Consider the following 8,491-nt stretch of genomic DNA (forward strand, 5'->3'; position numbering starts at 1 on the left):
TTTGTTCTTTTCGACAGAAAAATGCTGTAACAATGTAACAATTGGAGTTGAATAATGTATAGAAGCACAAACTGAAGAACAAACAACATGAGTGGGACAGTATACGGACACTGAAAAGGCTCTCTTTGAGGTTGTCACTGATATTGTAACTATTAAACTGCTAACATAAGCTCTCAGTGCTGCCACTACCACAATTCACATGGTGATACTATATTTGGTAAAACTCTCACACTTATATTACTACTACCCACACAAATCCATATTTACCTTCTATTACACTGATGTATTATTCATCTGTAGCTCCTTTTAACATCCAAGCTAACAAAGCTAAACAGGTCCCTGAAGAACATTGTTTTTTCTGTTTCTGCCTAAATATTCTTGTTAATAATGAAATAAATATGTAGATGTTGTATCTTTGTCACTATCTCCTCACCCTTAAGGCACCACTAAATAGTCAGGCTAAGCACAATACATTGTGTCATGTGTCATTTGATGGTAGACTGACTTGTAATACAAAAAATGGCGCATCATTTGTTTGCACTCCACACCCTAAACCCTGTTCTTTCACTTCCATCTAATTTGGGTCCAGTGAGTTCAATCTAATGGGAGAAGTGTGTAACACTTTACGGCACTGCGTTATACACCACCAACTTGGATAGCTCGGTCACATCTCTCCGTGAATCACAAGTACACTGAACGTGCCTGTTCAAAGAATGAAAAGTTGAGAATGTTTGACCTGTTTCTATGCACCGTATGTCACCCAACAACAGCAACGAATGCATCGGTCAAAGCAGAGCACAGTTGACTAATTATGGGCAATCATTAACCTATTAAGATCACAACAAACACACACTTCATTACTCAAAACAGAGATCATCCCAAATGGAATCTAAAAAAAAAACAAACACAGTTTACTTCCCTCACTTGTCCAGTAAGAGGCCCTCTGAAGGGCAAAATGGTTATGTAATTCCCTAGTTGAATAATTGTACAATTTTTTCAACAAGGCTGCTAAACAGGAAAAAGTCAAAATAGAGGCGGACTGGTGGAGACATCTCAGACTAGAGAAAAAGGAAGCACAAAACACACACACACACACAATGATCTTATGATGCTGGAATATGAAAATGAAGTGTCACAAAGTCACAACAGCACTGCGCAGCTGAAACTATGTTTACTTTTAGTCCTAGGACAAACTTTGTTTGTGTCGACTCTATAAACTCACACTGAATAGACACAGTAGTAAAACATTGTTTATATGAGGCACTGACTCTTCCTCCTCTTTACAAAAATACCACTAATAACGGTGCAGTTACAGTATGAGGTTTACAGGTCTCTCCTGTCCTGACAGGCTAAACTTCTTGTTATTGGAGAAGCAGTAATAACTTGTCTAATGGACCTGTCTCTCAGAGAGATAGGAGGTGACTGTACTAGAAAGCCTTAAATCAGACTACGCCTTTACAGATAACTAAACTGTCAAAGCACATCAGAGGAATATGTAACGAACACGCCAGAGAAGACAACTCAATGTTTGTATCACACCACATCATAACAGCCAGGAGTGGAAGTCATGAAAATATCAAACATTATACCACTCTGATGAAATGTAAATACTGGGTTTAAGGCATAACACCTTAGCTGCAATATCTTAAACTTGTCAGTGTTGCCAAGCATTTAGACGTAAAGCACTGACAGTTTGCTGGCTCACTGGATAGGATCAGTGTCACTTCTGAAGAAGGAAACCACCTCAGGAATACTCTCTCATAATTACCACGTTTGCATTTCTGTTTAGTGGCTTCACCAACAGTCGTGCCTCAAAACAACTTGTGTACAAGATGAATAAATCAGAAATGCATTGCTGATTACAAAAATGATTGTAAACATTTTTCCTTAATGAGGCTTTAGGTGGTCGGAGGCCTGACACATTAAGCACTTATTAAAAGCATTATCAGGCTCTGATGAAGGTTAGGAATGTGAGGTATGTCTGTCCAGTTCAGCCATCTTTGTGGTTATCAGGCTCAAACACTTGACTCCCTTTTACTCTTACTCTCTGCCCCTGGCGCCCCAAGTTCTTCTTCCCTTTTTGCACACAAATTCAGTTTTTTTTGTATTTGAAGTCAATACAATTCAAATATTCATTTGTACAAAGCTAAATTGCTTTGAGCCCAACTACATAATATCAGAACTTGATATCACTTGATATCTTGTCTGACTCCATTATCAATAAGCCATCAGATTCCAAGATAACTATGACAAATACAATGTGGAGGTGAGGCATTTCACAAAGTCATGGTAGTAGTACTAGCTGAAATGCACCACAGTTTAAAAAAAACAAATCTAATTTCTCCCAGATTTAAATTCATGGGGAGATTACCAGGAGTCAAAGCAGTACCTACTTTCGAGAATAGTGGGCCTCTTCTTGTGGCGCATCTTTTTAAACTTCCCTCTGAAGTCCCTGGGTGGGAATGGATCCAGAGGTAAGCTGGCAATGCGCCCCAGGACAACCTCATCCAGTCCCCCAGAACAATCCGTCTCACTCTCAGCTACGTCTCTTGCAGCACTCTCCTCTAAAGACATGTCGGATGGCTGGGAGCCCACAGCTACTTCTATCATTCTTCCAAAGGAGTCATTTGAAGCTGTGCCAGATTTTCCCTTCTTTTTCTGTGTAGTGTTTAATGTTCCTCTTCCTTTTCCTTCCTTACAAGCTTAGTTCTCTCTCCTGGTCGGACAGCAGATTTCTGCTGGGCTGAGATGCAGCCAGAGCTGTCAGCTTCGGTCTGCTAATGTGTTTTAACCCCTGCACTTGTCAGAGCAGTTCAGCAAGTTACAGTAACATTCATGAATTGGGCAGGTATTGGATTACTTAGACTGCCCCTCCTCTTTTCAGCGAAACGGCAAGAGGCAGAGAAGAGAGGGGCAAAGTCATAACTAAAGAGGGAGGAAGAGGGAAAGAGAGGCCGATCTGACAGCTACAACATCTCCGCCTACTGTGTGCCTGTGAGGCATTCCTGAATAAATATCCTGTATTTGTCTTGGAGTCTACACATCAAAGTCGTAATAGACATGTCTCGCCTCTGGCAGCCTTAATGAGACGCAAACTAATTTCTTAAATAATTGTGTACTCATTACCAGCTCGAATGAGAATGTTTAAAAGCAGCACAATAACTCCTTTTCGCATTCAGAGATGTTTAACAGACATCCTCCTCATGCACTGCTGAAAGTCCTCACTGGTTCCATCCGTTCAGTACATAACACCTGCACATTCCCAGCACTTTCCTCTATATCCACGCGTCTGTGCAGAGGGCCGTGTTGTTATCCCACTGTATTATTCCGTGGCGTTTATGGCTCGTGTCACTGAGGAAATTAGCGAAAGGTGCGAAACCATCAAGTAATAAGTAAAATCCATAGAAGCATACACACAGCTTGCAGCTTATGCTCTATTCAGTCTTTTTCAACCACTGAAGTGAACACTTAGTGGACACACCTACCACATGAACCAGTTTTTCCGAGTCTGACCTACATCAGCAATACAAACACCCTGTGTATGTACATGAAGTGAAGGCGTTTTCTGTTTTAGGAAGAAACCACACTTATAACATGGAACAACCAGCCTATACACTCTTTTTTCATGTCGTTAAAATGTTTTTTCAAGGACTTGTGTTGCAGCAAAGAACAATGTGGCCAAAATTAAAATGTCAAACACAGCTAACTTCATGAGTCACGGAGCATACACAGCTAAACTATGTCAAAGAGAATAGCTGCACAATAGGGAGCCCCTGGCAACAAGTTTTTCTTCAATCTAACGAGTCCACCGGTGACTTCACTTTTCATCCACCTGTCAAAGAAGAAGGTAGCCTAAAGAAAACAGTTTCAGTGGAATGCTTCTGCAGCAGCACACTTGAGAAAACTGTCAAAACATTCTTAGTGTTTCTACCAGTCCTGCAGCGTAATGGAGTCTGAATTACAATTACCACTGAGCCCAGTCGTGACCTACATAAAAACGTCCTGCAGGACAAGAATCATAATGTTGTCATAGTAAATAACAAGCTAAGCAAATAGATGTCTTCATAACATCTAAAGCGTGCCCTCTGTTTGGGGTTCTGTCAGCAGACCAACAGTGGGGAACAATCAAAATCATTGATAACATCCACATATGTAGAACCAGTAAAAAACACAAACAAATCTGACTGACATTTAATCTTGAGTCACACCTGCCTACGCTCACTCCACTCCAGTTACAAAGGAGCATGCTCAGTTATTCAGGCATCTAAATGTGCATGTTTAGAGTGTTCAACTTTATGTCTTTTAAGGTTTGCATTGTTTTTAACCTTTTCTTTTATGTGAGAAGGCTGTCCCCTCACTCAGGACTCAATTAGGTACAGCATCTTGTGCCATTTACTGTTTATTCCTCTGCATATTCATGTGGAGTATTTTTCATGAATTCACAACATTAAAAATATTACAAAATTAGAAACCTGAAAATTAAAAGATGTTAAGTACCTGAGACAGAGGTCCACTGTACTGCCAAGAAATGTTATAAACTGGCGAAGGATGTCATAGTGATAGTGCACCCTCTAGTGTTCAATAAAAACACACTGACAAGTATAACTATAATCTCTTTATCTTTAATAGTTGGCCATTCGGTGATAGAACTGGACCTGATATAACTATCTCAGTCTAATGACCTATTCTGCATTATTAGGATATGTCTTACCATGACCAAACATACCCAAGAATAAACAACTAAAACTCTCAACTCAGAGAGAACTGTCTAGCTTTTGTGTAAAATTGTTCATTGTTTGACCTGTATGAACAAGATTTTGCAGATTAGAATGTATGATGGGTATTCAATTACAGTGACATGCAAGTTTATCACAATAAAGCCAACAGATGTAAGGAAGTGAACATACAACTACAACTTTATTGCAACTGAACTCTCTACATCCAAAAACACTGACGTTCAAAAATCAACATGAGCAAATCAATGGACCAATGTGGAAACCTACTGATAAATAAGCTACTAATGCTAATGCTACTAATAAATAAGTCAAATAGTATTACTACAATAGAAAAGTCTGAAAACAAACTGAAGCAATGACAAGTTGACTGAAGTTAAAAATAAACTGCTACAAACTGTGACACTGCTGCTGCTTTGTTTCACTGATGATTTGTATCAGAATGTGGAGCAGAGCAGGACTGTCTGGACTGAGAACAAGGTTGGAGTCGGCACGGCCGCTGAAACCAACACCCTCCGGCGGAGACAGAAGCCTGTTTCCATGGTGAGACACATTTAGATTTGCACAGGCAGACCAGAACAAGATGAATAATTGATAGATATCAGGCTCTAATGTTAGCACAAACCCGCTGAAGGTTAATTCCTTGAAAAGCACGCTCATGCAACAAGTGGACAAACGCACAGCGCACCGTGGGAACAGATGCTGGATAGATACAGGGGATCGTTGCGTAACACACTTAACAACTTCAATGATAAAAATATCAGTGTGTATGAAGGTGCCACAGAAGAGCATTTCACTGAACAGTTTTCTGTCGATGCTCAGAGGAAAAGCAACATTAAGATACTACACAGAGGCCTGTTTAAACATTTACAGATATCTTGAATGCTACGTGCTACGTTAGAACTACATGGATTCAAGCTTTCAACCTTTTACAGCTGCTCTGTCCTTCTACAACTTTTACAGGTCAGGCATGCCACAGCCTCAGTCTCTCCACATTTTACATAACAACTCCACGTAACAGGTTAGGATGAAACAGACAGAAAGCCAGCATCCACAGTGAGGAATTATTTAATGGGTCACCTGTTCTCCACTCAGGTCTGGGTTGGGTCAGCACACATAAAGACCATTCAAGGGCTGCAAACAAGTCTGCACCTGCACCTGTTTCCTGCTCTGCCTGCCTATTATCAACCTGTGGAGGGAGGGGCTGCACACTGAACACATGCAGCCACTGTGGCTCAGACCAGGTGAGGCGAACACCGTGGATATCCAGTTACACTGAGGTGATTATGTTCTTATGAATTGTGCATCAATAGAACTGCCTCTCTTTTGGGGGGAAAAAAAATCACTTATTTATCGCTCCTGATAGATATTTTCCCAATGCCAGCATGGTACACATAATAACTCTAAAGCACATGTTCATCATCGATTCAGTCTTTCTTGCCAGGTGGATAGCCCGGGGGTTTGTCGGAGTAACTCTAAAGGGATTATAAATATCAAAAAGGAAAGACACGCTTAGTTGAGTTGTTAAAGCCTTCATTACGTCCAACACCTGCAGGCGTGCACAGACTCTCTCATGACGGAGGGTTGGAAAGGGTGTTAAAAAGTACTATTCTTCTCCTCAATAACCCTTGTGCCTGCACCTCTTGGAGGTTGTTCAATTTAAAAATGTATTTCCAGTAACTTTTTATGGTGCGAGTAGGCCTGTTTTTTTATTGAACCACCAGCTTAAAAAAATCTTTGATCAGGAAGTGCTGCCACTGAATTAAAATTAAATTCAACTCTTATTTTATAGTATTATAGTATAAACAGTGTTGACAGTCCTAGGGATAGTATTATGTTTTGAAGCAAAGTTTGTATTAGGTGAGCTTTTATGTAAGAGACATTTTTGGTTCACATTAACATGCACAAACATTGTAGAGAATGAATTTTCAGTGGAGTGACAACAGTGTCAAGTCGGTTCAAGACTCCGTTATTTATGGAGCATCTCTGCACAAACAAGTTTGTTTTGTAGAAATAGAACAAAATAACTGTGTCAAGTAAATATGTGTGCAGAATACAGCTGGTAAACCCTCATTTATACATCTTCAAGTCAGAGACTGAAAGTAGAGACACTGGACTTCAAACTTACTAATGTAATACAAAAGTGCACCTATCAAACTGTCCACATTTGCCAAATGCTGCTCCAACAGCAGAAATAAGAAAACTATGCACCATCCAAACACCCATCGACGGTCACCAGGGGGGATGGAGTCTATCCCAGCATGCATCAGGCTAAAGTGTTGTCTGTGGCAGGTCTAGATAAACAGATTCTCACTCACACCTACAGTATTGACATGTTGGGGAAAATTCACACCCTCAATGACCTGCACGTCTTTGGACAAAGGACAGAAAACCAGAACGCTCTGGGAAAATACAAACGCACAGAATACAAGCGAAGAGAAGGATCGAACCCAAGACCTTCCTGACTCTGCTCAAAACAGCCTCTGGTGGGCTGTTATTTTTTGCCAACCTGCTGAACCAGCATGGCCTGTAATAAAATGTGCACTTTCTCTTACTAATTGTAGTTTTCTTCCAGCTGAAGGAATCAGGCTCTGATCATTTAGGAGGCTGTTATAACAAAAGGTGCATTTTAAAGCCATGAACTACATTTGTAGCTCATGACTCAGCTCATGACAGTAAAAAGGGACCTACTTGCTTCTTGAAGTGACTAAATCACCCAAGAAAGTTCCTTAATTTGGATTCTCTTCCAAATGCAACACATCACCCTGTAAGGATATTCAGCTAAAATTAGGCGGTTTATTCAGTGCAGTATCCTATTAAAATATAACCCTTGTAATGATTAACCTAACTGTAACTTTCGAGTTGAGTTTAAACTGCACATGTCGTACAGATGGACTTTGGAACAAACTGCTTTAAGATGAGAAGTTAGAAAAGTTGCAAAAATAAATTTGGCAACATCTCCCCCCGCACCGCGTTAAAACTGATCTCCAATAGTTCATTAACTTCTCTCACTGCGCGATCTAGCCACAGAATTTAAAGGCCAAACCCAACTTGGAGCAATAATAGCCGAGCAAACTTTAACTTCAAGGTTATGAGGCCTCGTGTTTCTGAAAAAAAAGCCGCAGAGGAAAAACTAAAAGACTGCACACTGCTCACAGGTTTCTTCTGGCTGGGGGAACATGACTGCGCCGAAGCATGAACTGCAGGAAAAGGGTTAGACTTCAAGAGACTTGAAGAGGCGTTGGAGTAGATGATACATACCTTCAGCTACGGCAGGTGCGCTTATTTTGTTTATTCCATCTCCACTTGTGCAGCGAGTCCAAGTTGCAGCTTCTGCGTCCCTTCAGGCTCTCCACTTGTTCAGATGGAGCCGTCCCCCCGGTCGGTCTCCCTCCATCAGCCCTGCAGAGACAGTCCCCGCCCCCAGCAGCCGCCCTGCTCATGTCCTCCTGAATAATGAAAAACATGCAAAGCGTTGGCTTTCCTCAGCCCTCAGCCCGCACGGTGACCTGGTCCAGGGCTCTGTCACATCTGCTGCCCTGTGGTTACTTTAATACGCTCACAGAATATTACATTAGAGGCTAAAGCAGGTAAAACTATCATGCAGTATGAGACATCTCTCCATGGAGTTCAACAGAGTCACTAGAAAACACAAGAAAATATATTCCAGGTGGAATTAGTCAAAAATACTTTTTTTTTTTTTTTTTTATGTATTTATTTATTGAACAGAGAACATTTTATAATGTCATATAGTACAA

General features: G+C 40.8%; 1 protein-coding gene across 1 annotated transcript in view; it reads right to left on the minus strand.

Moving 5' to 3' along the window:
• The window catches only part of frya (furry homolog a (Drosophila)), a 51,462-nt gene extending 43,386 nt beyond the window's left edge, over positions 1-8,076 (minus strand). Inside the window, exon 1 of the mRNA XM_070829956.1 lies at positions 7,995-8,076. The gene's annotated coding sequence lies outside the window, so the exon portion shown is untranslated. The remainder of the gene's footprint in view (positions 1-7,994) is intronic.
• Between the last annotated feature and the right edge of the window lie 415 nt (positions 8,077-8,491).

Source organism: Pempheris klunzingeri, chromosome 4 (genome assembly GCF_042242105.1).
Source record: "Pempheris klunzingeri isolate RE-2024b chromosome 4, fPemKlu1.hap1, whole genome shotgun sequence".
Taxonomy (NCBI): Eukaryota; Metazoa; Chordata; class Actinopteri; order Acropomatiformes; family Pempheridae; genus Pempheris; species Pempheris klunzingeri.